Below are 26,529 nucleotides of genomic sequence, written 5' to 3' on the forward strand. Positions count from 1 at the left end.
GTGTCTGATGCTGAGACGGAAGGTGGAACAGTGGGCACAGGAACAGAGAGGGTTTCAGAATGTGGTCACCCCAGGCTTTGGGCCCTGACTCCTCCTGGGACTTAGCCCTGCCACCCTGAGCAAGTGACTTACTTGCCCTTCCTTGGCCTCTGCTGGCCTGTCGTGCAGGTTAAGAATAGAATTCCCTCAGGGCTGTTGTGCTAACTCTTGGGGTGAGGCTCCAGACTTGCTGGCTTCCTTCCTGCTGGGCAGATGGGCCGGAGTCTTTCCTGGAAGGAGGGTCTTCCCTGGTGTAGTTTTCAGGACAAGGGGCTCCCTTCCGAGGACGAGGATGAGGACCTGCTGCTCTGGGCCAGCGGGTTGGGTTTGTGCTGATCTTCCTGCCCTAAACCATGTGTGTCCCTCTGCTCTCTCTGCTGGGCCTGGGTGTTGCTCTCCCTTTCATCCCCAGCACCACTCTGTAGATACATGGAGCCTTGGGGTCATTGCCTTCCAAAGTCGCCATTTTACGAGACCTGGGTGGCTTAGTCGGTTAAGCGTCTGACTTCAGCTCAGGTCATGATCTCATGGTTCGTGAGTTCCAGCCCCACATCAGGCTCTGTAGTGACAGCTCGGAGCCTGGAGCCTGCTTTGGATTCTGCTGTCTCTCTGCCCCTCCCCTGCTCATGCTCTCTCTCTCTCAGAATAAATAAACACTAAAAAAAGAACAAAGTCACCATTGAGTCTTTCACAGTTAATCCTGATTTTTTTTTTTTTTAATCCCACACACTTGACTTGGTGACCCTGCTGCCTTTGGAATCTGCATAAACCCCTTACATGGCCATTGTCACAGGCACCAGAGCAGAGTACCTTCCCAAGGACAGATGTTTTTAGAACAAACCTTGACTCCTAGGACCATATGAAAGGTGTGGGGCCATTGAGGTGGGGTGCCTGTGAATTTGAGATTTTGTGAAGGGGAGTGGGCCCCCTTTCTACCTTTGTCCTGGCATGGACTCTACCTGAGAGCACAGCCTATGCCCCCATGGCCAGTCTGGCAGGAGTAGTCTTTCTAGACTTTCCTTCAAGCCAGTGCCCAGCATGGTCCCCCAAAGCGAGGGAGTGCCCCTCTGCCTGCCATCCGTTGGCTGTTTCCATACCTGTGCTCTGGGAGACCAGGGCCCTGCCGAGGATTGGGGCATGAGGGCACAGGGCCATGCTCACTTCTCCGCCCAGCTTGCCCCTCCTGGGAAAGCAGGACATGGAGGGGCCTGTCTCTGGCTGGGTTTATCTGTCGTGGGTGGTGTCAGGGAGCCCGGCAACAGGGAGTAGGCTCTTGTCATCCAGCCGTGGACTCGAGCCAGCACGACTGCTCCAGACCCCCCCACTCCACACCATCATAGGAAGAACATTTTTTTTTAAATGAAAATTATGGTGAACCTTGGTGTTTCCTGTCTGCAAAGTATTCTTCAGAAGACCTGGTGGAACGTGTTCACGTTAGAACAGTAAGGAGAATTCTGGGAGGGTATTGAGGACAGAGCCATTAGATGTGTGGATTGCTGAATTCTATTTCATCTTATTATTTTGCTTAAAATTCTAGTTCCTCTCCATCTTTTCAGGGTGCTTTTCTTGTTTCTCATTTCCCCATGTCCCAGGGCAGCCTCATGTTGAAGGTGTTGATTTAGAGATGTCACAGTGCTAACTCATCCCTGGCTAGTCCTGCTCTGGGCAGTTTGGTGCATGTTAATGTTCTTTCTGAGATGTCTGAGGTCCTCCATGTTCTAGATGGGACAGGAGAAGCCGGGGGAGTGAAGTTGTTTGCTGGGATTCTCGGGAAGCCCCAGGCAGTCTGTCTTTAGATGGGCTCCTCACCACTGTGCAGCTGCCTCTGGGGGTGCTTGTGGCCAGCCTCGCATCTGGACCCTGTGCTCACTGCTACTGGGGTGCTGCTGAGAAGTGGTCCGGGCTGCAGACTACAGCAAAGCTTGGAGTGTGGTGTGGAGGGTTTGTGTTGGCCTCTGAGCCTTGGCTCCTCACCTTTAAAAGGAAAGCTGGACCTGATGCTGCCAGGTCTAGACTCCTGGTAGCCTCCTTTTGGGGCATATTTGGACCCAAGAAAGGCTCCCTCTTCTTCCTTTTAGGCAGCTTGGCAGTGCTGGAGTCTCATTATTGTCACTATGTGAAGTGGACAGCAGCACTTTGTCCCCATCAGCTCCCTGGGCCACTTGGCACTGGCTGTGGCATACATATGTCCTGCTTTCTTCATAGGTGGAGGATGGACCTATTCATTCATTCCACATGTTTTTATTGAATGTTGGTTGAAAAATCTCTGCTCTCATAGAGCTGGCTTTCCAAGGATGGAAGGCAGGTGATAACCAAGATAAATAAAAGACATGTATCAGATATTAGGTGATGGCAATAGCTATGGAGAAACATAAAGCAGGGGAGGAGGCCAGGAAAGCCTGGATGGATGGTATTATGGTTTTAAGGAGGGTGATTAGGGAGAGTAAGGTATGAGCAGCAGCATGGAGAGAGCCATGTGGATAGCTGGGGTATGGCCCATCTAAAGGCCCTGGGGTACCATCTGTTTGGTATCTATGACGGAAGTGCAAGGAGGCCAGGTGACTGGTGCTGAGTGAGTGAAGGCAAAGGTATAGAGGGAGAGGTCATGAGGGGTGGTGGAAGGGATGCATGCCAGATCGTGTAAGGTCTCAGAGACTGTGGTGAGGACTTCCCACTGGGGATGATCATTTGGGCTGGTGCACCAGGGCTAGATTTAAAGGCGCCAGCATAGAGTAATGAGATGTTAGGCACCATGCAGCCATAAAGGCATGGAGGCGCAGCCCAGGCATCAGTGGTCATGGTGGGGCAGTGCTGGGAGTCTGTGCTGGCTTCAAAGGTAGAGCCAGCATGATTTCCTGATTAGTGTGAGGGCGAGGGAAGGTGAAGGGCCCAGGATGGCTCCAAGGGTTCAGCCTCAGCAACTTGAACAAAGTAGCCATTAACTGAGATGGGAAGGCTTTGGGAGATGATGAGAGCAAGTTCTCTGTGTTCTGTCCATCAGGGGACCCGTGTTTGGCTTCCTGGACAGACATTTAGAGCAATCCCTCATTCTCTGGCCCTTGGAGGTAGAGGAAACATGAAGGGCTTCTTGGACACAGACTGGGCTGTGTCAGGATACCTGCCAGGGCCGTGTGCCATTTGCTTGAGAGCCGTGAGGGGGATATGGCTACCCTGGCTGCTGGATGCCACCTGGAGACTGGGCTGTGTCTATGCAGGACAGAGCCTCAGCAGAACCTTCTGGCTTACACATCTGGGCCCTGCCCCTGGTCTGGACATTCTCATTTCTGTCTTCTCAGACCTAGGTTTTTATCTTTTTGCCTTCTCAGATTTTTTAAGGTATAATTAACATATAACATTATATTAGTTTCAGAGCAATGATTTGGTGTTTGTATATATTGTGAAATGATCAGCATATTAAATCTAGTTAACAGCTATCACCATACGTGATTACAAAATTATTTTTCTTGTGATGAGAGCTTTTAAGATTTACTTTCTAAGCAATTTTCAAATATGCAATACAATATTATTAACTACAGTCATCATGGTCTCTGTCATAGCCCCAGGACTTATTACCTTTTGATCCACTTCACACGTTTCATCAACCTCCATCCCCTACGTCTGGCATTTGTTCTCTGCCTATCTGTTCTCTGTATCTGTGAATTCAGGTTTTTTGTTTGTCTCTTAGTTTTTGTTTTTTTAGATTCCACATATAAGTGAGTTCATATGGTATTTGTCTCTGACTTATTTCACTTAGCATAATGCTGTTAAGGTCCATCCGTGTTATTGCAAATGGCAGGATTTCCTGTTTTTAATATTTTATTTAATTTTAATTTTAATTTTTTTGAGAGAAAGAGGGCGAGGAGCTGAGAGGTAAGGGGAGGGTGAGAATCTCACGCATGCTCCATGCGTAGCATAGAGTCCAACATGGGACTCAGTCTCACAATCGTAAGATCATGAGCTGAGCCAAAATCAAGAGTTAAATGCTTAATTAATTGAGCCATCCATGCACCCCATTTTTAATGGCTTAATAATATTCTACTGTGTGTGTATATATATATATATATATATATATATATATATGCCTTTTTTTCTCCTCCATTTTCTTTATCCATTCATCTGTCAATGGGCACTCAGGTTGTTTCCATTTCTTGGCTATTATAAGTAATGTTGCAATGAACATGAGAAGTCCAAATATCTTTTGGAGTTAGTCTTTCATTTTCATCAGATAAATACCCACAGGTAGATTGCTGGATCAAATGGAAGTTCTATTTTTAGTTTTTTGAAAAGCTTTCACACTGTTTTTCACAGTGGCTGCACCAACTTAATTCCCACCAGCAGTGCACAAGGATTCTTTTCTCCACATTGTCACCAGCACTTGTTATTTCTTGTCTTTATGATACCAGCCATTCTGACAGGTGTCAGGTGATATCTCATTCTGGTTTGAGTTACTTTTCTCTGATGACCAGCACTGTGGAGCATTTTCATGCACCTCTTGGCCATCGGATGTTTTCTGTCTCTGATTCTTTAGGGACCAGGTGGAGGAAAGCCTCACCGGCTCCCTTGGGCTGTTGGGTCCTGGGGAGGGGATGTGGTGGGACCTTCCTCTGACTGAGAGAAGACCGTGCACTTTGTGCACAGTGATCTGTGGGAGTGTGAGCAGGGGCGGGGCAAGACTGGTCAGTCCAGCCATCACACACAGAGGGCCATAGGCAAGAAGTGGCTCTAGCAGGCTACAAAGGTTGGAGCTGCCTCTGACCCTGGGGGCAGGCCTGACCCTGTGAGCTCTGCCTTCCCAAGCTTGGTCATTTTTTGGTTGTCCAGGGGCCCAGTGTCGGTGTGGACCTGGTGGAGCTGGGTGTGACGTTGCCAGTGCTGTGTCCCGCCTGACAGGCCAGGCGATCCTCCGGCAGCGTTCCTGTGCCAGCCCAGCCCTGGCTTGACTGTTCACAGTAGGGTCTCTTCCTGCCACCAGTCACCATCCGTTGTGAGGCAGACCAAGCTGGCTAGCTGTCAGAAGCGGAGCACAAGTGTTGGCCTGGCATACCCATCCACCACCATGTCTCTGTATTCTTCCTGGGGTTGAGGGGGAGTCGTGGAGGGCGCCTGCCGCCAGGATTTACTCCCAGTCAGTTCATGACTGTGGGGATTTATGAGTTTCTGGAGTGTTTACCATTTCCGTGTGATCCTTTTTTCTGGGTGGGCCTTGTGAGTGACTGAGGGTAGGGCAGGGGAAAGTGGAGAGGGGCGCAGTGTCACCTGCTTCCTGCCAGGGAGGGTCATCTGCCAGGCACTGCAGAAGGCAGAGAGCTGAGGACCCAAGCTAGGCACATAGTGGATTGGCCCCACAGATGGCTTTTGAATGGAGGGGAGATGAGCAACCAAGGAAGACTTTCCCAGGCAGCCTCACCTCCACCCCTGCTGATGGCCTCTGGACGAGGAGTGTCCCTGAGAAGCTGGCTGTATTTTTAGCCGCGGGGACACACTGCACGTGGCAGCCTGTGGCTCATGGCAGTTAACAGGTTGGTGAAAGGCAGTTTTGTGCAGTGTGGTAATTATGCAGCTTTGGGGACTAGCAAGAGGCTCTCCATACAGAATGCAGGGCCTGAGGTCATGGAGAGCAGGGGGAGTCAGGGAAGAGCTTTTCTATGCAGCCTCTTCTGAATGGCTTCATCAACACGTCCCTTGGGGGGCTTCTCTCCAAGGGACTCTGCAAGTCTGAACTCCACAGGGACCTCTGCATTTCTTCTGGGGACTCCTGAATGAGCCCTTCCCTTCCCAGGTCATCCTGCACCAAACTGACATGATAGCCCCCTCCACAGTCAGAAATTTCTGGTGGCCTTGGAATTTGGCATTTGGCGCTCAGTATGGCACATTCAGTGGCACATTTCACCACTTCCCATCTGCTGTGGCTAGTGTCTGTGACCCCAACCCAGTGCTCCCATTCAGAGCCCTTTCCCAGTCTTTGTAGCTCCTTGCATGGACCCTCCCCTTCCTTTAAGGCTATGTTTGAGGCCCATGTCCTTGGTTTGCTGGCTGCTGTGGCATCTGCGGTCTGAAGTGCTACCTTCATGAAGCCAGGTATGCTCCTAGAGGGAGCAGGGGATATGGTTGGGAACGAAAACTGCAGAAACAGGACAGACTGAGAAGAGTGTGCTTACTACTGAAGTTCAGGGATGCCTTTCCCCGTTGGGTTTTGAAGAATGAATAGGAGTTGGTTAATAAGATTCTGGAGGAACAAAAAAGAAGGGAATGACTAGAACACTGGTGGGAAAGGGGTGAAGCACCAATGGCTTGGGGCCTTGGAGCCTGTTGAGGGGAGCCTAAAGCAATGGGCAAGGCTGACGTCTGGGAGCTGGCTGCCTTGCATGCTCTGATCCAGAGTCAGTGACCACGTCATGTTGTATCATGGCTCCATACCTTCCAATAGTGTCCCTGACTGTGGGTGGGGCAGGCACAGGTTGATTTGGCCTGGTTGTTACCTGCGTGGACAGTGATGCCCTCGTCCATTGGTTTTGGAGAGGGCCCGTGATGGAGGATGGGGTCACGTTTGCACTCAGGAGGGCTTCAGCTTGTGGCCTGTTTTATGGATAGGGCACATGGCAGCAGCCATTGACATTAAAGCTCAGGGAACCTGGGGTGCCTCAGTTGGTTGAGTGTCCGACTCTTGATTTCAGCTTAGGTCATTATCTCACAGTTCATGAGTTTGAGCCCTGCATCTGGCTCTGTGCTAACAGTGCAAAGCCTGCTTAGGATTCTCTCTCTCCTTCTCTTTCTGCCCCTACCATTCTTGCACTCTCTCTCTTTCTCAAAATGGATAAAGTAAAAATAAATAAATAAATAAAATTTAAAAAAACAAAAAAGCTTAAAGTACCTTGTAAGTCATGGGGGTTGGTGCCTTCATTTGACATGATAGGGAGAACAAGTCCGGGTACTAGAGGGGAAGCTTGAACCCCAATATCATAATGCTTCCATCCTCCTCTGAAGTAGGGAAACTGAGGCATGGAAAGGTCCACAGTCCTCCCAGGCTGTAAGAGGCAGAGTTAGGATGTGAACCCAGGTGCCTGTGTAGTCCAGATCCTTGCACAGATCCAGGCAGTGGCCCATGCCTGGGTGGCCCTGGTCTGCAGGCTGTGGGATGGGCACTGGTGCCCCTGTGTGTCAGGGAGGAAATGGTGTCACTTGCACAGGGGATAGCTTGCATGGTGCACCCACATGTGCATTATGGTCAGTCTGTCTTTGCAAAGGCTGTTTGATGTGTTTTCCAGAACTCCCCATCATGTGTGTCACATATGCAGACGACATCAAGCTCTGTATTTGAGTAGCATTTTGCTTCTTTGGAAAACAAATTGGGAACAGAACTTTGAAGATTGTGCTTCATTTCCTGTTAGATCAAGTGAAACCTGAAATATTAATGCTATAGGATTTCCCGTGTCTTCTTCCAAAAGGGTTAGTGAAACACACGCACTCTTTTCGGCTGAGGTCCAGGCGCTGGTGGCCTCAAATCGTTAGCTGTCTGTGCGTGCTCACCTTTGGGAATGAGCAGGAGGGCTCACTTGAAAACTTGGAGAGACTCATGATCTACTTGCAACTCTTTGATTTTTGAAACATTCGGCTATTCTGCAGAACCTCAGAGTTCTGATCCCGCAGTTCTTAGCTGCTCTTGACATTTCGGTGCAGGGAGCTGTTAGCCTCTTTTTTTAATGCGTGGTCCTTCGCTCAGATAGGAGAGCTCCTGTGATCAGACAAAAGCAGCTTGCTTGCATCCCATTGATGGCCTGTTTGTGTTCTCTTGTTTCAGTCTCTGGAAGATTTAAGCTTTGCTGAATCCTGCGTGGGCAAACCAGCCTCCGAGGCCAGGACCGTCCTGCGGATGGCTGAGAGTCCCCTTGGGCCTGGCGACTGCGAGTGAGTAGGACCTGTGACAGTCACTCCTGTGCTGGGCCCCACCTGCCGTTGCGTATACACCCCAGCCCCCTTGCTAAATGGGAGCTGGTAGAACAGCAATGCATCCTGTGGCCTCCCACCTCTCTCTAAGAAAAGCTTAAATGCAGCTACATGAAAATTTTTCGTTGCTTTCTGTTTTTACACATTAATTTTACCGAGAAAGGCAAGAAGGAGTTCAGGGTGTCCCTAGAGGACCAGTGGCCACACAGTAGACTGTTTCCTATGACCCCACCCGCCTCCCCTATCAGATTTACCAGGGAGCTTTCTGCTGCCCTGGTGTTGTGCATGGCACTGTGTTGGCTCCCCGGGGAACCTCCCTTCCTGTTAGGGTGCACTGGGCCAGGGGCATCCAGGTAAGTGACTCTTCCTGGGAGTGCAGCAGTCAGGGCCCGCAGGATGGGGCAGGGTTTCCCTGCCGAACTCCAGGCTACTCATTGACCCAGGTGGTCGACTTGAGATGTCGCCATTATGGTCAGGGGCCTCCCCAGGGTCACTAGGTGGGGGCCAGGCAGCCTGGGGCTTGGGGACCACTGTGGAAAGTCTCCCCAAGTGGATGGTGCGGGACAGTCAGGCTGTGACTGAGGCATTAGGCAAGGCTGTGTCTGAGGGTGTCACCTGCTGGGAGCGAGAGCCTCCAGGCCTGTATTAGCTTCCGAGGGATGCTGCGGCAAAGGACCACGGACTGGGCGGCTTAAACAACAGAAGCTAATTCTCTCTCGGTTCTGGAGGCTGGGAGTCCTGAATCAAGGTCTGGCAGGGATGGCTCCTTCTGGGGACTGGAGGAGGAGTCTGCTGCAGGCCTCTCTCTGGTGGTTCGGTGACAGTCTCTGGCCTTCTTTGGCTTGTGCTGGTACAGTTGTAACCCCCATGTAGCTTTCTCCTTGTGTTTTTATCTCTGTCCAAATTTCCCCTTATTATTCTTTTTTGAAGTTTATTTATTTATTTTGAGGGAGGGAGAGAGAGAGAGAGAGAGGGAATGAACAAGTAGGGGAAGAGGAGAGAGAGAGAGAGAGAGAGAGGGAGGGAGAGAATCCCAAGGAATCTCCATACTGTCAATGCAGAGACCAACACAGAGCTCGAACTCACAAACTGTAAGATCATGACTGGAGCTGAGACCACAAGTTGGATGCTTAGCCTACTGAGCCTCCCAGGTGCCCCCAAATTTCCCCTTAAAAATTTTTTTAATGTTTGTTTATTTTTGAGAGATAGAGAAACAGAGCGTTAGTGGGGGAGGGGCAGAGAGAGGGACAGAGAGACACAGAATCCGAAGCAGGCTCCAGACTCTGCTGTCACCACAGAGCCCCATGCTGGGCTTGAACTCACGAACTGCGAGATCATGACTTGAGCTGGAGTTGGATGCTTAACTGCCTGAACCACCCAAGTACCCCCCAAATTTCTCCTTTTTAAAAGGACACCAGTCATGTTGGATTAGAGTCCACTCCAGTGACCTCATTTTCACTGACTATCTGCAGAGACCTTGTTTGCAAATAGGGTCACAGATACTGAGGGTTAGGACTCGCACAGTGCCTCGGAGACCATAGCCAGTCTCTTCCCAGGACAGGCCATATGCCTGTAGAGCCTGGTCAGTAGAGTGGTCCAGCCTGTCCTGCAAAGGGGTGGCGGGCATCATCAATAGCTGGGTTATCATCCCACACGAGGCCTTTTCCTAGCGGGGTACCCGACGACAGTGTATAGCGGGCCAGGCTCCCAGCCCGCTTTCCGTCCCTCAGCGGCCATTCTGCCTGGCCTTCGGCTCCCTGTTCTTATACAGCACCTTCATTGGCTCCCACACTACCCTCCCCGCAAAGCCTTGCTGTGCTTCACTTCTCCACCATCTGGTTCCTAATCCAGACCCCACCGAGTGGCTCAGTGCCAACCCCACTTTACACCGTCTTTCGGGAAACATCCTGACCCACCCCATTATGTCTCCTTTCTGCCTCTCAACCCAGCAGCATGGCAGCTCCTTCAAGTATGTGTTGAGAACTTACAAGCAGTAAGGGCAGTATTCGTTCTGCACCTGGCTGGGCCAGGCGCTGTGCTGGGAGTCACACAAGGTGACTCCCTAAATGTCCACTATAGGCCCGGGAGAAAAGTGAGGCTCTTGCTCACATGCACAGAGCTGGAAAGTGGTAGAATCATGGCCACAGTTCCAAAACCTCAGCCACACCTCCATCACTGTGCCGGGCCCTGTCCTGGGGAAACCGAGGCAGCTAGGACCCAGCCCTGTGCACATGTGTGCTTACACAGCATTCTTGGCCAGGTCCTCTCAGGCTGTGACCTGACATGCACCACCTGCTCTCAGCCCCTTTGACAGCCCTGGGTTCTCTTTTTCAAATATTATTTTTACTTTATCAATATCCTGTACATATACATGTTTTGAGAAGTCAGGAGTTCTATAAGGTTTATGAAAAAATAGCAGACTCTTGGCTACTGCCTCTATGATCCTGATGCAACCCCTGCCCTATCCTGCTCCCTGCTTTTAGTTGTATCTTCCGCGATTTATCTCCACATTTGTAAAGATTATGCATGCACTATTATTTCTGAACTTCCCTATTGTGGTGAAGATGATTTTAACTCACAGTGTTCATTTGGTGGGGATGCTCTATTTAACCAGTATAGTTATTTCATAATTTTGGGTTAAATCCTTATAAAACATGTATCAGTCAGGATAGACTAAATCAGAAGACCGTAACAAACATCCCCTAGAACTGAAAAAAATCAGTTTCTGATGAGCAGGTATAGTGTTTATTTATATTTCTGATTTTCCTTTTGTTTTTGAGCGGTTTCAAGAGAGGATGAAGAAACGTTTCTGATCTCTTTTCCTAAAAACCAAAAGTCAGCCTGGTTTTCAGCTTAATCTGGTTAGCTTCCTGCCCTCTCATTCCACGAGAATTCTCATCCAGGTCACCAGCACCCAGTGCTGACAAATCCAGTGTGTGATTTTCTGTCAGCAACCTGAGTGGCCTGCAGCATTTGGATCTTGTTTTTTTCCTCACCCCCGCTCCCCACCTTTGTCTCAATCTTAGGGGGAAAGTCTCTAGTTTCTCACCATTAAATATGATGTTATCTACATTTAAAAAAGACTGAGATAAAATTCACATAACAGAAATGAACCAATAACCATCTTAACATGTGTAGTTTAGTAACATTTAATGCCTCCCAGTGTCATGCATCTGTCGATTTACCTTTAACGGATGTTTCCTGAACAATTAGAAATAATACAGTATGTGATCTTTTCTGTCACAGCTTCTAGAACTGTGAGAAATAAATACTCTTTATAAGCCACATAGTCTGTGGTATTTTGTCACAGCAGCCCAAATGGACTTTGATTTGGCATAATGTTTATTTGGTTCATCTAGGTTGTAGCAGGTGTCAGAACTTCATTCCTTTTTATAACTGAGTACTGTTCCATTGTGTACTTATATACCACATCTTGTTTACGCATTCATCCATTGATGGACATTTGGGTTGTTTCAACCTTTTGGCTACTGTGAATCATGCTATTATGAATGTATGTGTACAGGTATTTGAATATGTGTTTTCAGTTCTTTAGTGTATATGTCTAGGAATGGAATTGCTGGATCATATGGCAATTTTTTGAGGAACCACCAATCTGTTTTCCACTATTGCTATATTATTTTACATTCTCACCAGCAGGATGTGAGGGTTCCTGTGAAGGGTCCTTACCTACACTTGTTTTTAACTTTTTTGGAAAGTTGTGGCCAACTATCTAGGTGTGAAGTGGTATCTTATGGTGGTTTTGCTTTGTGTTTCCCCTTGTCAAGCTAAGGATGCTCTCCTCAGTGACTAATTTGGTGAATTTTTTAAAAAATCAGGAATTGGTGTTGGATTTTGTCAAGTGCTTTTCCTGCATCAATTAATGCGATCATATGTTTTGTTTTTTTCTTTCGTCTATGTGTGATGGCTTATATCAATTTATTTTCTTGTTGAGCCAACGTTGCACCCCTGGAATACATCTCACTTGGTAGTAATGTATAATTCTTCTCAGATATTGTTGGATTCTATTTGCTAATATTTTGTTGAGGATTTTTAAGTGTATATTCATGAGAGATGCTGGTCCCTAGTGTTCTTGTAATTATCTGTTTTTGATATTAGGGTCATATTGGCTTTATAAAATAAGTCAGGAAGGGTTCCTTACTTTTCCAATTCCTGAAGTAGATTGTAGAGAATTGGTATCCTATATTCCTTAAACATTTGGTAGAATTCTTAAGAGAAGTCACCTGGGCCTGGTGATTTTATGGGGAAGATTACTGATTATTGATTCAATTTCTTTAACACAGATAGCTGTTTAGTTTGTCTTTCTCCTTATGTGAGTCTGGTGTGTATATCTTTTAAAAAATTGGTCCATTTTATCTAAATTATCAAATTTGACGGCATAGAGTTCTTTGTGGTCTACTATTCTGCTTTTGATGTTTCTGGGAACAGTATTTCTTTCATTTCTGGTGTTAGTAATTTGTGTCTTCTCTCCTTTTTCTGGGTTAGCTTGGTCAAAAAACCAGATTTTTGGTGTGTTGATTTTTTCCTATCACTTTTCTATTTTTAGTTTCACTGATTTATGCTCTATATTTCTTTTGCTTGATTTAGGCTTAAAATTGTTCTTCATCTTGGGGCGCCTGGGTGGCTGAGTTGGTAAAGCATCCAACTCTTGATTTCAGCTCAGGTCACTATCTTGCAGTCATGAGATCAAGCTCCGTGTTTGGCTCTGTGCTAAGCATGGAGCCTGCTTGGGATTCTCTTTCTCCCTTTCTCTCTCTGTCCCTTCCCTGCACGTGTACATGCATGCTGTCTCTCTCTCTCTTTCTCAAAATAAATAAACATTAAAAAATTGTCCTTCATCTTGTTTCCTGAGGTAGAAGCTTAGGTTATTGATTTTAGATCTTTCTTCTTTTCTAATGTATACATTTAGTGCTATAAATATTTCTAAAAATACTGCTTTTGCTACCTCTGCAAATTTTGATGATTGGTGTTTTCATTTTCATTTAGTTAAAAATTTTTTTTAAATTTGTCAATATTTCCTCATTGACCCATGTGTTATTTAGAATTGTGTTGATAAATTGACAGTTATTTGGAGATTTTACCTATCTTCCTGTTAATTGGGTTTTGGTTTAATTCCATTCTAGTCTAAGAAAATATTTTGTATGATGTCTATTTTTATTTTATTTATTTACTTTTTAAAATATTTTTTTAAAGTTTATTTTTGAGAGAGGCAAGAACGAGCACAAGTGGGGGGGGGGCGAGGGCAGAGTGAAAGAGGGAGAAACAGACTCCAAAGCAGACTCTAGGCTTTGAGCTCTGAGCTGTCAGTGCAGAGCCTGATGTGGGGCTCAATCCCACGAACTTTGAGATCATAACCTGAGCTGAAGTCAGACGCTTAACCAACTGAGCCACCCAGGCACCCCTTTATTTGTTAAAAAATCTTGTTAAGGTGTGTTTTATGGTCCCAAGTGTGGTCTTTTTTGTGCTATGATCATAATATTGGTATCTCTCTGGCCCCTCCAAGTTCTTATGTTGAAGTCATAACCCCTCCCCCTAAAGTGATGGTATTAGAAGATGGGATCTTTGGGACGTGATTAGGTGAATAGGCAGAGGCTCGTGATGGGATTACTACCCTTATGAAAGAGGCCTCACAGAGCTCCCTATCCCCTTCTGCCTTATGAGGATACAGTGAGAAATCTGAGACCCAGAAGAGGACCCACACCTGACAGTGCTGGCATCCTGATCTCGGACTTCTAGTCCTTAGAACTATGAGAAATAAATATTTGTGGTTTATAAGCCGCCCAGTCTGTGGTATTTTGTTACAGCAGTCCAGTGGGCCAAGACACTTAGGCGAATGTTCCATGCAAGCTTGAGAATAAGGTATATTTTGCTGTTGTTGGATAGACTATTCTACAAATGTCATTTAGAAGCAGTTGATTGATAGGGCTGTTAAGTGAACTATCTTTGTTGATTTTCTGCCTGCTTGTTACATCGGTTACTGACAGGGGATGGTGAAGCCTCTAATTATAATAGTGAATTTGTCTCTCTTTTCAATTCTATTAGTTTTTGCCTCATATATTTTAATACTCTGCTATTAGGTACATAGCTGTTTAGGATTGTAATATCTTCTTGAATAGTTGAATAGAATTACATATCATTATGTAATGCCCCCTCTTTATCCATGATGATTTCCCTTGTTCTAAAGTCTGCTGTGTCTGAAATTAATATTGGTAGTCTAATTATCTTTTGATTGGAGTTAGCATGGTTTATTTTTTTCCATTCCTTTTAGCCTATCAGAGTCTGTATTTGTTTTATCCCTTTTTTAAATGTTTATTTATCTTGGGGGGAGAGAGAGAGAGAGAGCATGAACAGGGTAGGGGCAGAGAGAGGGAGACAGAGGATCCGAAGCAGGCTCTGTGCTGACAGCAGTGAGCCAATGTGAGGCTCAGACTTATGAACAATGAGTTCATGATCTGAGCCAAAGTTAGATATTTAACTGACTGAACTACCCAGGCGCCCCAGAGTCTTTATATTTAAAATGGGTTTCTTATAGCCAAACTGTGGAAACAATCCAATGTCTTTTGACTGATAAATGGATAAAGAAGACATGATATATATGTGTGTGTGTGTACATTTGTGTATGTGATATATGTATGTGATATATATATACACACTCAGACATGTACATATATGTGTGTGTGTATATATATATCATACACACACACACATACAAAATGGAATATTACTCAGCCATCAAAAATAATGGGGTTTTGCCATTTGCAGTGATATGGATGGAGCTAGAGTGAATTATGCTAAGGGAAATAAGTCAGTCATTAAAAGACAAATACCATATAGTTTTACTTATATGTGCAATTTAAGAAACAAAACCGATGAACATACAGGAGGTAGAAAAACAGGAAAAAAGACAGAAAGAAACCATAAGAGACTCTTGAAGTTAGAGAACTAGAGAACAAACTCAGGGTTGATGGAGGGAAGGGGGTGGGGGGTGGGATGGGGGATGGGTATTAAGGAGGGCGCTGGTGATGAGCAGTGGGTGTCGTACATAAGAGATGAATTGCTGAATTCTACTCCTGAAACCAACACTGCACTGTATGTTAACTAACTGGAATTTAAATAAAAATTTGAAAAGAAAAAAATGGGTTTCTTGTAGACACCATATGGTAGGGTCTGTGTTTTTATTTACTCTGACAACCTCTTTCTTTTAGTTGGTGTATTTTTAGACATTTAAACTTATTGTTGAAGTATGTAGATAATTATCAAACTTTTTAATAGCTGTCCTTTATTTTTGCAATAGTTCTTTATTTCTTGATTCTTTGGTTTTCATGGATCATTTTATATAATTCCATTATATTCTCTTATGTTATCATTAATACTTCTTTTAAAAAATTTTTAGTGTTGACCTCAGAGTTTATAATGTACATTCTAAAATAATAAGTATTAGTAATTCTTTCTTCCCATTCTTCATGACATTGCTGTGATTCATTATACTTACCCAAAGCTATAATTATACAAAATATTGTAATTATTGCTTTAAATAAAAATTACTTTTTGATTGAATAACTAACAAAAATAAGAGATTTTATTTTACCTTAATTTATTTCTTCTCAGATATTTTTCCTTTCTTTATATAGATTCAAGTTTCCAACTATATAGTTTTCCTTCTGCATAAGGAAGGGTTCTTGAATATTTCTTTCATGATCTGGCTGCTGGTGACAAATTCCCTTGGTTTTTATTTGTCTGAGATAAGATTTATTTCTCCTTCACTTTTGAAAAATAACTGTGCTTGGACATAGAGTTCTAGGTTGGTGGTTTTTTCTTTTAAAACTTCAAAGATTTTCATTTACTCTTTTCTTGCTTACATGGTTTCTGAGAAGTCTGCTGCTAACTCTTTGTTCTTCTCTAGATAAAATATTTCCCCACCTCCTTCTGGCTTCTTTCATGATTTTCTCTTTCGGGTTGATTTTCTGCAGTTTGAGTAGGTATTTTTTGTTTTGTTTTTTTTTCTTTTTCTTTCTTTTTTTTAAAAAATTTATTCTGTTTACGGGGTGCCTGGGTGGCTCAGTTGGTTGAGCGTCTGGCTTCAGCTCAGGTCATGATCTCACAGTTTGTGGGTTCGAGCCCTGCGTCAGGCTCTGTGCTGACAGGTAGCTCAGAGCCTGGAGCCTGTCTTCGGATTCTGTGTCTCCCTCTCTCTCTGATCCTCCCCTACTCATGGTGTCTCTTTCTCTCTCAAAAATAAATAAAAGATTAAAAAATAAATAAATAAAATTTATTCTGTTTGGGATCTGTGGTTCACTGTTAGTAATTTTGGAAAACTTTTGGCCATTGTTACTTCACATTTTTTTCCTTCTCCATTATTGCATTTGTTTCCTTTTGATGTTCCAATCACATGTATGTCACATCTTTTGATACAGTCCCACCATTCTTGGATGCTTGTTCGGGCCACTCTACCCCCATTCTTTTTTCTGTTTGCATTTCAGTTGGGGAAATCTCTGTGGACCTGTCTTTAAGCTCACTGATTTGTTCCTCAGCTGTCTCAAATCTACTGATGGGTATTCTTCATTTTCAAAGGTATTCTTAATTTCCATTGTAGGTTCTTTTTAAAGAAAATTTCTAGCATTTCTTTCTGATTCTCAGACTTTCTATCCTTCTGTTTACATTACCAATCTATTCTTCTATGTTGTCTATTTTTCCCATCAGGACCCTTAACACATTAGTCATAGTTATTTTAATTTCCTGGTGTGATAATTCCAAAAACTATCATAAGAATCTGGTTGTAATGCTTGCTTTACTACTTATAAATATAAGTTTAAAATTCTTTTTATTTATTTACTTACTTATTTTGTCTTTGACATGCCTTATATTTTGTGGCAAGCCAGGCATATATTATATTGGAAGATAAGAACTTAGGTAATAAGCCTTTAATGTGAGGATTTGTGTAAATCTCATTAGGGGTCGTTCTGTATGTCATGCCTGCCTTGGTTTTGTCTGTCCCCCCTTGACTGTTGACTTCCCTTGGGACTCCTGGTCAGCGAATCTGTGGCTCTTTTAGCTGTAATGCACTGGTATCATACTGGAGCCGTGTGGTGTGGTGAAAGGTGTGCGGGGGGAGAAGTATTCTGTAATCTTATGATGAAATCTCCATCTTTAGGTGGGCCTGTGCTCCCAGGCTGGGACTTCTGCCAGAGTTTCTCCTCACGTAGCTCTTCTACCCCCGCTTACGTGAGAGAGAGGGGCTAGAGGGGCTGCAGTGAACAAAACGCCCTTCCCCCCTTCCCTGGTGGCTTTGAGACAAGATTCTGATCTTTCCCCCTGGACCGCAGACCTTTGTTACGGAGAAGGTCTGGGTGTCTTTCACAATGGTTATTTCCTCCTCCCTCTGCCAGAATCAAGAGCTGTTTCTTGGTCCTTCAGGTTTCAGGGGCCATCTGCAAACTCAGTTCGCTGATAGGTCCAAGAAAAGTCACTGATGTTCAGTTTGTCCAGCTCTTAATTATTGTAAGGGCTCGAGTGGCAACTTACAAGCTCTTTTCTTGTTGGAGCTGAAACTGAGCCCTTCCGTGGGCTTCAATTTTCCTCATGACTCTTGTCATCACCTGGCATTACATATAGTGAAACCTTGGTTTGCGAGCATAGTTCATTCTGGAAACATGCTTGTGATCCAAAGCACTTGTATATGAAAGTGAATTTCAAGAACTATTGGCCCAGTTGTGACCATGTGACGTTTGGCATCACGTACTACTCCTATTACAAGACATCACTCCTTTGCCAAGTTAAAATTTATTAGAAATGTTTGCTCGTCTTGCAGAACACTCACAACACAAATTAGTTACAGTCTAAGGTTTTACTTACTTTATTTGATGGTTCACTCATTTTTTGCCTGAGTTCTCCTTAGAACATAAAACCCTGAAGACTGGAGTATCCTCTGTCTGTTCTTTCTCATCCTCACACCCACAAGAGTGCCTGGCACATTCTGAATGAATAAAGGTGATAAATTATGTCACCAGGCCTCCTGGGCATGGGTGGCTGCTAATTTGTGCATTTTCTTCTGTGCATTGTGGTTTTGGTAGATTTGAAGCAGAGATGAATGTAACTAAATAGAGGATGTGTCCAGATGTCCTCACCAGACAGAGGAAAAAGCCCATGAGACGATTACTTGCCTCTCATAGGTGCTGATGGTCCATCATGGTGGTGCTGGGAGCTGAGCTCCCTGGGCGGCAGGGTCAAGCCCGCCAGGGCAGAGGCAGGTGCTTTTCTGTGGTTGCTTCTAAATGGCCAGCTGCTTTTCCTCTTACTTTGGGTGAATCTTGCATCCTACCCTTCCCCCTCCATTCCCAGTACCTTGTTTTTGGGATTACAGTGGTGGGCCTTCTGCAGATCAAGAAAAACAAAATCGCCCCCATGCTCCCCGTCTTGCTGATGATCGCTCTGCCAGCATCAATTCTCATGAACAGATTTTTCAACCATTGCCATCTGTTCTGCTCTTAATTACAAGTGTAAGAAATACTGTTTTCCTGATTCCATCAGGGGAAGGGGGGAAATATGTATTCTTAAAGACCACAGTTCTCGTGGAGGAAGTGTGGATCTGGCACCCACCCACTCCCTAAAGATAAGGTTGCTTCTGCCCCAAATTGAGGCATTCACAACAGTTAATTTTACTTAGATGATAATATTGGCCCACTGACTTCTGTATGAAGAGAAGTTCAGGAAAAAGGTAGAAGTAGCCAAGCTGATGCTGTTACAGAGCAAAAATCCAATGGAGGACGTTTGAAAATCTAATTGGCTTCGTTAAATGATTCCTGAATCAGGCAGCACCCCATCTAGCAAGTAGAGGGGAGCTCTGGGGAGTTGTACAAAATGGAAGGTTTTTATAGGAAGGAGGGCGGGGCAAGGAAGTTATTAGCAAGAGAAAAGAAAGGATTGTCTCAGGCAGGGTGACTTTCCCTTTGGGTTAAGCTTTAGGTGGCCCATATCATTATCTCATTTTCTTTTGGGGGATGGAGAGGGCCCTGCGACAGATGACCTCACTAATGCTGATCAGAAAATTCCTCACCAACGGGGTGAGAGTACACTTCTAGGGGAGGTTGAAACTGTAATTAGGTTAGATATTAAGCCCCTGTTTGGTGACTTGGCCTAAGTGACACCATTTTGGGCCTGTGGTTTTCTTTTTAACAATGCAGAGGCCCAAAGGCCATGTCCCTTCACCTGTGTGAGGCCTCAGCCTTCTAAGACACAGGGAAAGAGTGGGCTGGCAGTGATACATGGTGGCCCCAGGTGTTTCCGGAAGAAGGCCAAGTTTGGGGACTGTTTTCTGCCCTCAGAAGCTCTAGTGAGGTTGTGTCAGGCCCCCGGGACCCCTGGTAGCGCTGACCTCCAGGCTGGGGCAGTTGGCGGGCAGCCTCTGTGTCCATGGCAGACCTGTGCCTCTCACTCTGTTGCAGGATTTTTTACCTCAGCACCCTGTGTTTGCTGTCTTGTGGCTTCAAAGACTGAAGATGTGAATACTTAATAAAATGAGTAGCAGGCAAAAGTTTATTAGAGTATGAGATCAGAAAGTAAGAATAGTTTGAAAGCTCTTTTTACAGAGAGGGGGCATTCCAAAGTGAATGCCCGCAACTATAGGCAAGGGAATTTGATTTACAGGGTTTTGGTCGGCCCCTTCCCTCCCCGCTTGTTCCTTCTCAGGTTCTACCCGTATTGTCTAGGTAACTCTATATGCCTAGACATTCCTTTCTGATTGGCTTGTTTCCATTATATGAGGGGTGGTCTGTGGCCACACCTTTCGTTTTGGGTCTACTTATTTTTAGTCAGGTCTTTTGTCAAATTCCTGGGGGAAACCTGAGGGGGAGTAGGTGGTGTTTTTTACATTCTCAAGAGGAACGTTACACCTGAGGGAGTTTGCTCAAGGTCAGACGTTCCCAGAGAAAATGTTTTAAAATATGTGTTTTTCCCCACCCAGGGACGACCAAACCCTAGCCCATCTCCCTTTCTGCCTACAGAATCCTATCTTTCCCTGTTGTAACCCCGCATATGGATGTGGGCTACATCCTCTGTGGTTCTGAATCAGGTTTGGGCCAAACACTTGGAACCAAATGCACGTACCTGTAGCACATGTGGAGTTCTGCAGCTGGAGGACACACGGGAACTTTATTGGAAAAGAGTATGTCAAGTCTTGTACCCAGTGTGTGGTGATGCTGGTGTCCGTCTGACACATCAGAACCTGATGCCTCTGTCCACTTCCACTGAGTCACCTGGGCTGTGTAAGAAATGAGTGAAAGATAGCTTTTTTCCCCCCACTACTGCTGTCACTCCGAACCTGCTCAATCGAACATTCAAGGAAGTCTTGGAACTTTCTGTTGTTCTAAGGCAATAAAATGTTCCTCTGGTTACTTTGAGTCCTAGGAACCTCATTTCAGTAACAAAATGAGTAATCATAGACTCTCTGGAACTTCTTGCATGTGGCTGGAGCCTGACCTGTCTTGGAAGTGGCAGTGGAAGGAGGGCTGTGTGTGTCCCCTGCTCTCTTCTCTTGACTCTGTCTCTGCTAGCCAGGGTTGGGCCCCGAGGGGTGGGGCATCTGGGAAAAGGACAGTCTAACTTTAAAGGGAACAGTCAGTTGCGGTGGTGGGGGGGGGGGGCACGGTGCCTGGGTGGCTCAGGTGGTTAAATGTCTGACTCAATTTCGGCTCATGATCTCATGGTTTGTGAGTTCGAGCCCTGCATCAGGCTCTGTGCTAACAGCTCGGAGCCTGCATGGGATTCTTTCTCTCCCCGTCCTTCTGCTCTTCCCCCACTTGCTCACATGTGCACACACACTCTCTCTCTCAAAATAAATAAGTAAACCTAAAATATAAATAAATAAAAGGGGCTGCTCAGCACTTTCAAGACCAATGGATGCTTATCTCTGAACCCTCCTCTTGAGGCGGACTTTTGTGGGTTTCTCTGAGATGCTCCTGCTGGCAACTTGTCACTCATGCCCACCACCTGGGGGAAGCCTCGTTGGGCTGGTGCCTGGGACTGCTCCATCCGTCCCTTGCCTCTTGGGCGGTCCTCCTGGGCTGGCCGTGCCCCACACCCATGGGCAGCAGGCTGCTTTCCCTGGGCGGCTCCTCTTCATCCCTTGTGGGACACCTCTAGCCTTGGCTTCCTGCGTATGGATTTTCACAAGACCTACGTGCCTGACCCCCCCACCCTTCACCGATGCTGGGGACTCAGGGCAGTCATTCCCAGAAGACCTGCTCCAGGGGTAAGACAGCCACCTGTCACTCCTGATGAGGCACAGCCCTCCAATGAAAGCTCCTGCCCTCACCCCGCCGCCTTTCTCCTGGTCTCTTATGGGCCGGAACACTGGGAAAACTGGCTTGGGGGTATGGTGAGGGGGCATCTGTCAGTGCAAGATGTGGGCACAATTGCCACCTCTGCCAGTGGTCGGGGGCACCTGGGCTGGTCACACAGCATGCTGCCCCAGAACTGCCCTCCCAGGACAGACATTCCCGAGTCAGTCACTTCTGGACTTTCAGGGGGCCCCAGAATGTTAAGTTACAGTGAGGACAGAGAGCTAAAGGGCACAGTGATTCAGAGGGAGTCCCGTGCCTCCACCCAGTAACGCAGGATTGGCGAGGAGTGCTCCTGCGTCCTTGTCCCCTGCGCCCTGAGACCTGGCGCTGGGGCTCTGGGTTCAAGTTGTCGCCACCCTTTCCCCAGGGCAGTGCTGCTCCTTTAGTTGCTGGCTGGAGACATACTCTCATTTTGCAAAGCTGAAGAAAATGACGATTTCTAGGGTTTGTAGGGGTGGGGCTCCACATGTTTTAGGAGCGGTTTCTCCTTGGGAGGGTTCCAGAGTGGTTGTTTTCGGGAGTTTGGTGGTGTCTAAGGGTTAATTGGGATGTTGTTGTCTGCATTTGGCTTGGAGACGGGGAAAGCTTTATGTTTATTCAATTTAGCAGTTGATTTAAAATTACAATTTTAGTCTTAATTGTATGTATTTGGGGATCTCATTTAAATCCCTGGAAATAATTGCAGAGTAATATTTTGGGAAGTTATATTAAAATGCACAGATGTTGGAGGCAAGAAGGGTCCCTGTGGTTGAGCCTCAGCCCCGATGGGTAGAGGGTGTGCAAGATGGTTTCCACGGCAGGTAAACAGGCGACTCCTGCAAGGCTGCAGGCGAAGCCCCTTTAAACACAGCATCAGCTGAATCCAGCCCTCCTTTCAGCTGCTGTCAGGTTCCAGGAAACAGAGGCTACGTTGTCACTGTGGTGCAGCCTGAACTGGTGGCAGTCGATGTGTCTGTTTCCGGTAAAGCATCTGTGGGAAGGGAGGGGAGAGACCAAGGCGGGGAGAATAGGAGGGGTAAAAGTGCGAGGTAGACCCTTAAAACTCTGAGGCAGTATATGAGGGCAGGCTTCAGAGGTGGTGCCGGCAGAGGGGGCTTCAGGTTCACCGGGACCTTATTCCTGGAGGCCACAGGTGGGCCTGCACCCCACACAGTGGGGGGTTACTGGCTCCTGCATCCAGGAGTCGTGGGCATGTGAGTAGCCGACCCATCAGAGTGGTTTAAAATCTGAGGGCAGACCACCCCACAGGATGTCCTGGAGGATCTAGGAGGGTCGCTCCCCTGCTCATTCATTGGATGTGGGTGCTTGCTGGCCACTGGGCAGTCATGAGAGGGAGCTGCTCCTGTGACCAGAGCGCTGGGAGCTGCTGACCTAGGGAGGGTGTCCCAAAGGGCCTTTGCAGCCACCCAGTGGGCCTCTTCTGTTTGTCCTTGTGGATATCCAGGTGTCCTCCTGGGGCAGTCCCCGAATGCCCCCTTCCCTCCTGCTGTCCTACAGAGCCGCTGGGCAGGGGTAGATGGAAGAGAGCCCCTCACCATGCTCTGCAGGCAGGACCTCTGGGTACTTCCCATGTCTTCCATGCCCCAGAGGCATCTTGCATGAGCGTTTTGGGCATGACTCACAGTGACACTTGCAAATGCTTGTTTGTGGCACTTCTTGGCACAGAGGATTTTACTCAGCACCTTAATACACCTTACCCCTGAGGTCCCATTCAAAGCACTCCGCTTAGGGCACATGAGTTTCTCCAGCCCCTCGGAAATTCTAGGCCCCAGGTTGGGTTGGGCTAGGCCCTGGCACAGAGATGTTGTCCAGCGTCTGGAGCCCAGGGAGCCTAGCAGGGCATTGGGATGAGCAGTGACAAGCATCTGGGCAGGAGGCCACACTTTGTGCAGGGATGGATGTGGAGAGATCCTGCCTCCCTGCCTCAGGCAGTTTTAAGAGCAGGAAACCCCTTGAACAGCTGAGAGCAGTTCTGTGAGGTGAGACCAGGGGGCGGGCCGTGCAATGAGGGAGGCGTCCCCACACACAGTGTTGAGGGTCTTTGGGCCAACATATACTCTCTGCAGCTGACCTGCCACTGCGGCCACCAAGATGCATTTGGGTTTTACCACATGCTCTTTATCCCTTTGGGCAGTGAAAGAAATGCCTCAGCTTCTTGTAGGGGCCTTTGGCAGGATGACTAGGGCTTTCTGATGGTGGTGGATGGTCTCCCGAAGGGGGCTGGTCCTGTCTCACCAGCAGGAGGGACCACAGCCTCAATGGCCAGCCTATGAATCTCAGTACTAGGCAGATTAAAGCCAGGTCGGTCTCACCCTGCAGTGGGAATGAACACGAAGGTTCTTCAGACAAGTGTCGTGCATCCTGCCCCTTGAAAGAGACCTGGGGAATGCCAGGTGAGGCCCTGTGTGCTCGTTAGCAGTCACTAAAGCAAGTGCAAGCCCTGAATGCAACCTCAGGTGTTAAGGTCGTACCTTTGACTTGGAAGCAGACTCTGTGAGCCCACAGCTTACTGGCCTGAAGTGAGGGGCCATTGCAGGGGCTGATCAGCTGCGCAGTCAGCCAGTGGAGCTATTTTCTCAGGTGCACCCTGTCCTCCGTGCTGTGGGCCAGTTCGGCTTTATGTGGAAGGGGGAAATCACGATAGACAGGCTTCCTGCCCCCAAGGAGCCCACGGTCTGGGGTATGATGCTGGAGCCCAAGGAGGATCATCCCATGGTGAGCTGGAGCAGAGGGCACTGGGGAAGTTTCCAGGAAGATGTGATTATTAGCTGAGGCTGGTAGGTGAAGATCAGCCCCTGAGAAAGGAGATGGGGGTCACTTCCAAGCAGAGAAAGTTGCCCGGGTGTGGGGACATGGTGGGGAGTGCAGGGCTGTTTACTACTGGTTCGTAAATTCAAGGAAAGAAAGTTCTGGGCAGAAGAGACTGGGGCAGAGGTGGGGCAGAGAGCCAGGTGGCCAGACCCCTGCAGCCTTGAGAACAAAGTTAAGAAGCTTAGATTGTGATCCAGACAGTGGGACCATTGTAGGGTTTTGGGCAGGGGTGAGGGGAGACCAGACAGAGCTTGCTGTTTGTGATTCTGAATGTGGGAACAGATGTGGGGGTGGCAGGTGCCACTAGCAGTGGTGCACACTTTACCCCAGGGGAGGACCACGGGGCAGTAATTGGCCCTGATTGTGCAAAGCAAGAGCCTCCCTGCTTGGGGTTCAGTCACCCTTGTCTGCTGTTTCGACCCGGCAGCTAAAACGCTAGTCTTTGTGAGATAACAAAGAGGGAGACACATTGGAGGCAGAGTGCAGGCAGTGCAGTGACCAGGTAGGTCCCTGGGACCCAGGCAGGCATGGTTTCTCGGGCTCCTGTGTGGTCTCTACCTTGGCTGTGGGCCTTTTTGTTGCTGGGGCTGGTGGTGGCTCTGGGCTGTCACTTGTCAACTTCAGTGCTTTATCGTCAGGGGTGTCCCCAGAGCCAGAGATGATTTTCATAGTCCCAGAGAGAAAGACTCCCATGCTTCACCTCGTAGCTTGGCTGCCCACTGCTATTGGGTCATAGCTTTACTGTCAGAGAGTGAGGTCAGGAAGAGGAAAAACAATGTTTAAGCAAAGTGCACTGACCTGGTATACCCGCTCTATGAAATAGTAGCTTCATCCTGTAATGTCAGTTAGGACTACGTTTGGCTACATAAGGCAGAAAAGGCAGAGTAACAGTATCTTTAATAAGAAAGAAGTTAATGTTTCTCTCACTTAAACAAAGCCCGGAGGCAGGCAGCTTCGTGGGATCATCAGGGACAAGGACCCGTAGGTCTTTTTGCTCCACTATCTTAACACATGGCTTGTGTTGCAAAGCATATTATGGTCTAACGTGGTTGCTGGAGCTCCAGCCATCAGGTTTGCATTCCAAGCAGCAGAAGGAAGAAGGGTGAGCAAAAGGGGCCTGCCTCCAGGCTGAGTAAGCTGCCTTTAAGGATCTTTTCTGGGAGATCCTATTGCATTTTTTAAAAAGTCTTTTTGGCTAGAAGCTAGTTACATGGACCTGATTAGCTAAATGGGGGAGGCTGTACAGTTCAGCTGAAAATCCGAGTTTAGTTCTCCAGAGTACCAGCCCTCCCAGAAACTTGAGCTGATGGCAGTGTTCTGCTCCAAAGCAAGCCAGCCTGTTTGCTTGCCTTCTTTCTGCCTCTCCTTTCTCTGCCACCTCTTTCCCAAGCATTTGCTGGTGCTTGCCATGTGCTAGGCACTGGTGGTTGAACATGACCAGTACGAAGAGGAGTCATGGACCTCATAGGCTCAGCTGTGGCCTGCTCTGCTGCCTGGATACTGCTGCGGTTGGTTCTTAAAAGAAGAGCTGGTGGCAGGGGCGGCAGCCCTCTGAACAGGATAGAGGCTGAAGATCTAGGTGTAATCTGCTCTGCAGAACTGACCATCCGTGTGCTCATAAAGTGAGGACCTCTTGATCCTCCCAGGGCATGGTGAGCGTTGAGTGGATAACAGGAAGCTGTGCCTCACACAGGTCCTGGCACACTTGATATAGCCATCACTGTTATTTTAAAAGAGAAAAGCAGGGATTTCCCATCCCCCCACCCCACAGGCTGAACTGGGAGTAGGAGAGGCAGTTTTCCTCTACCATAATTCTTTGCATTTTTCTGTTGGTTGAAACTTCCCTAAATCTAGGTCTCCTAGAACAGAGCGAGAGCCCTGCACAGTGGCCTGAGCCCTCAGGGCCCCTTGCCATCCATGCCTTCCTTGATCTCCCTGCTCCAGTGCAAAGATGTTGTCTAGCATGAGGATGGAGAGGAGGCAGGAGCCAGCGAGCTTGATCTTGATTAGGGACCCCTACTTCTCCAAGAGAAGAAAAGGGTTAATTTCTGTTTAGCTTGGTGTTATGCCGTGTTAGTTCCCACTCCTTAACCATCGGTTATAGATGCAGAGCACGTCGCTGTTAACCAGAATACGTGGCCAGGCAGAGCTGCAGTTCCCAAACCGGAATGTGAAATGGAGAATGTGCATTTGGATGAGTTTTTGAGGTCCTCGTTTTATGTTGTTGCCTGTTTGCCTGTGGAGGAATGAAGGCTTTGGGCCTGCTGGAAGTTTCTTCCTTCCCAGAGGTGTTTCAATCTAGTTGAAAATAGGTACAGAATTTGGTTTTGTGGTGATGCTGGCATTCCCAGTGGCTGCGGTGGTGGGTCTGTGGCGGGTG

At 47.1% G+C, this 26,529-nt stretch overlaps 1 protein-coding gene across 3 annotated transcripts in view; it reads left to right on the forward strand.

The window, feature by feature from the left end:
• The window catches only part of APBA2 (amyloid beta precursor protein binding family A member 2), a 241,508-nt gene that overhangs the window by 31,418 nt on the left and 183,561 nt on the right, over nucleotides 1–26,529 (forward strand). For all 3 annotated transcript variants that reach the window (XM_029951927.1, XM_029951928.1, XM_029951929.1), the window contains exon 2: nucleotides 7,838–7,944. The gene's annotated coding sequence lies outside the window, so the exon portion shown is untranslated. The remainder of the gene's footprint in view (nucleotides 1–7,837; nucleotides 7,945–26,529) is intronic.

This window comes from Suricata suricatta, chromosome 9, assembly GCF_006229205.1.
Source record: "Suricata suricatta isolate VVHF042 chromosome 9, meerkat_22Aug2017_6uvM2_HiC, whole genome shotgun sequence".
Taxonomy (NCBI): domain Eukaryota; kingdom Metazoa; phylum Chordata; class Mammalia; order Carnivora; family Herpestidae; genus Suricata; species Suricata suricatta.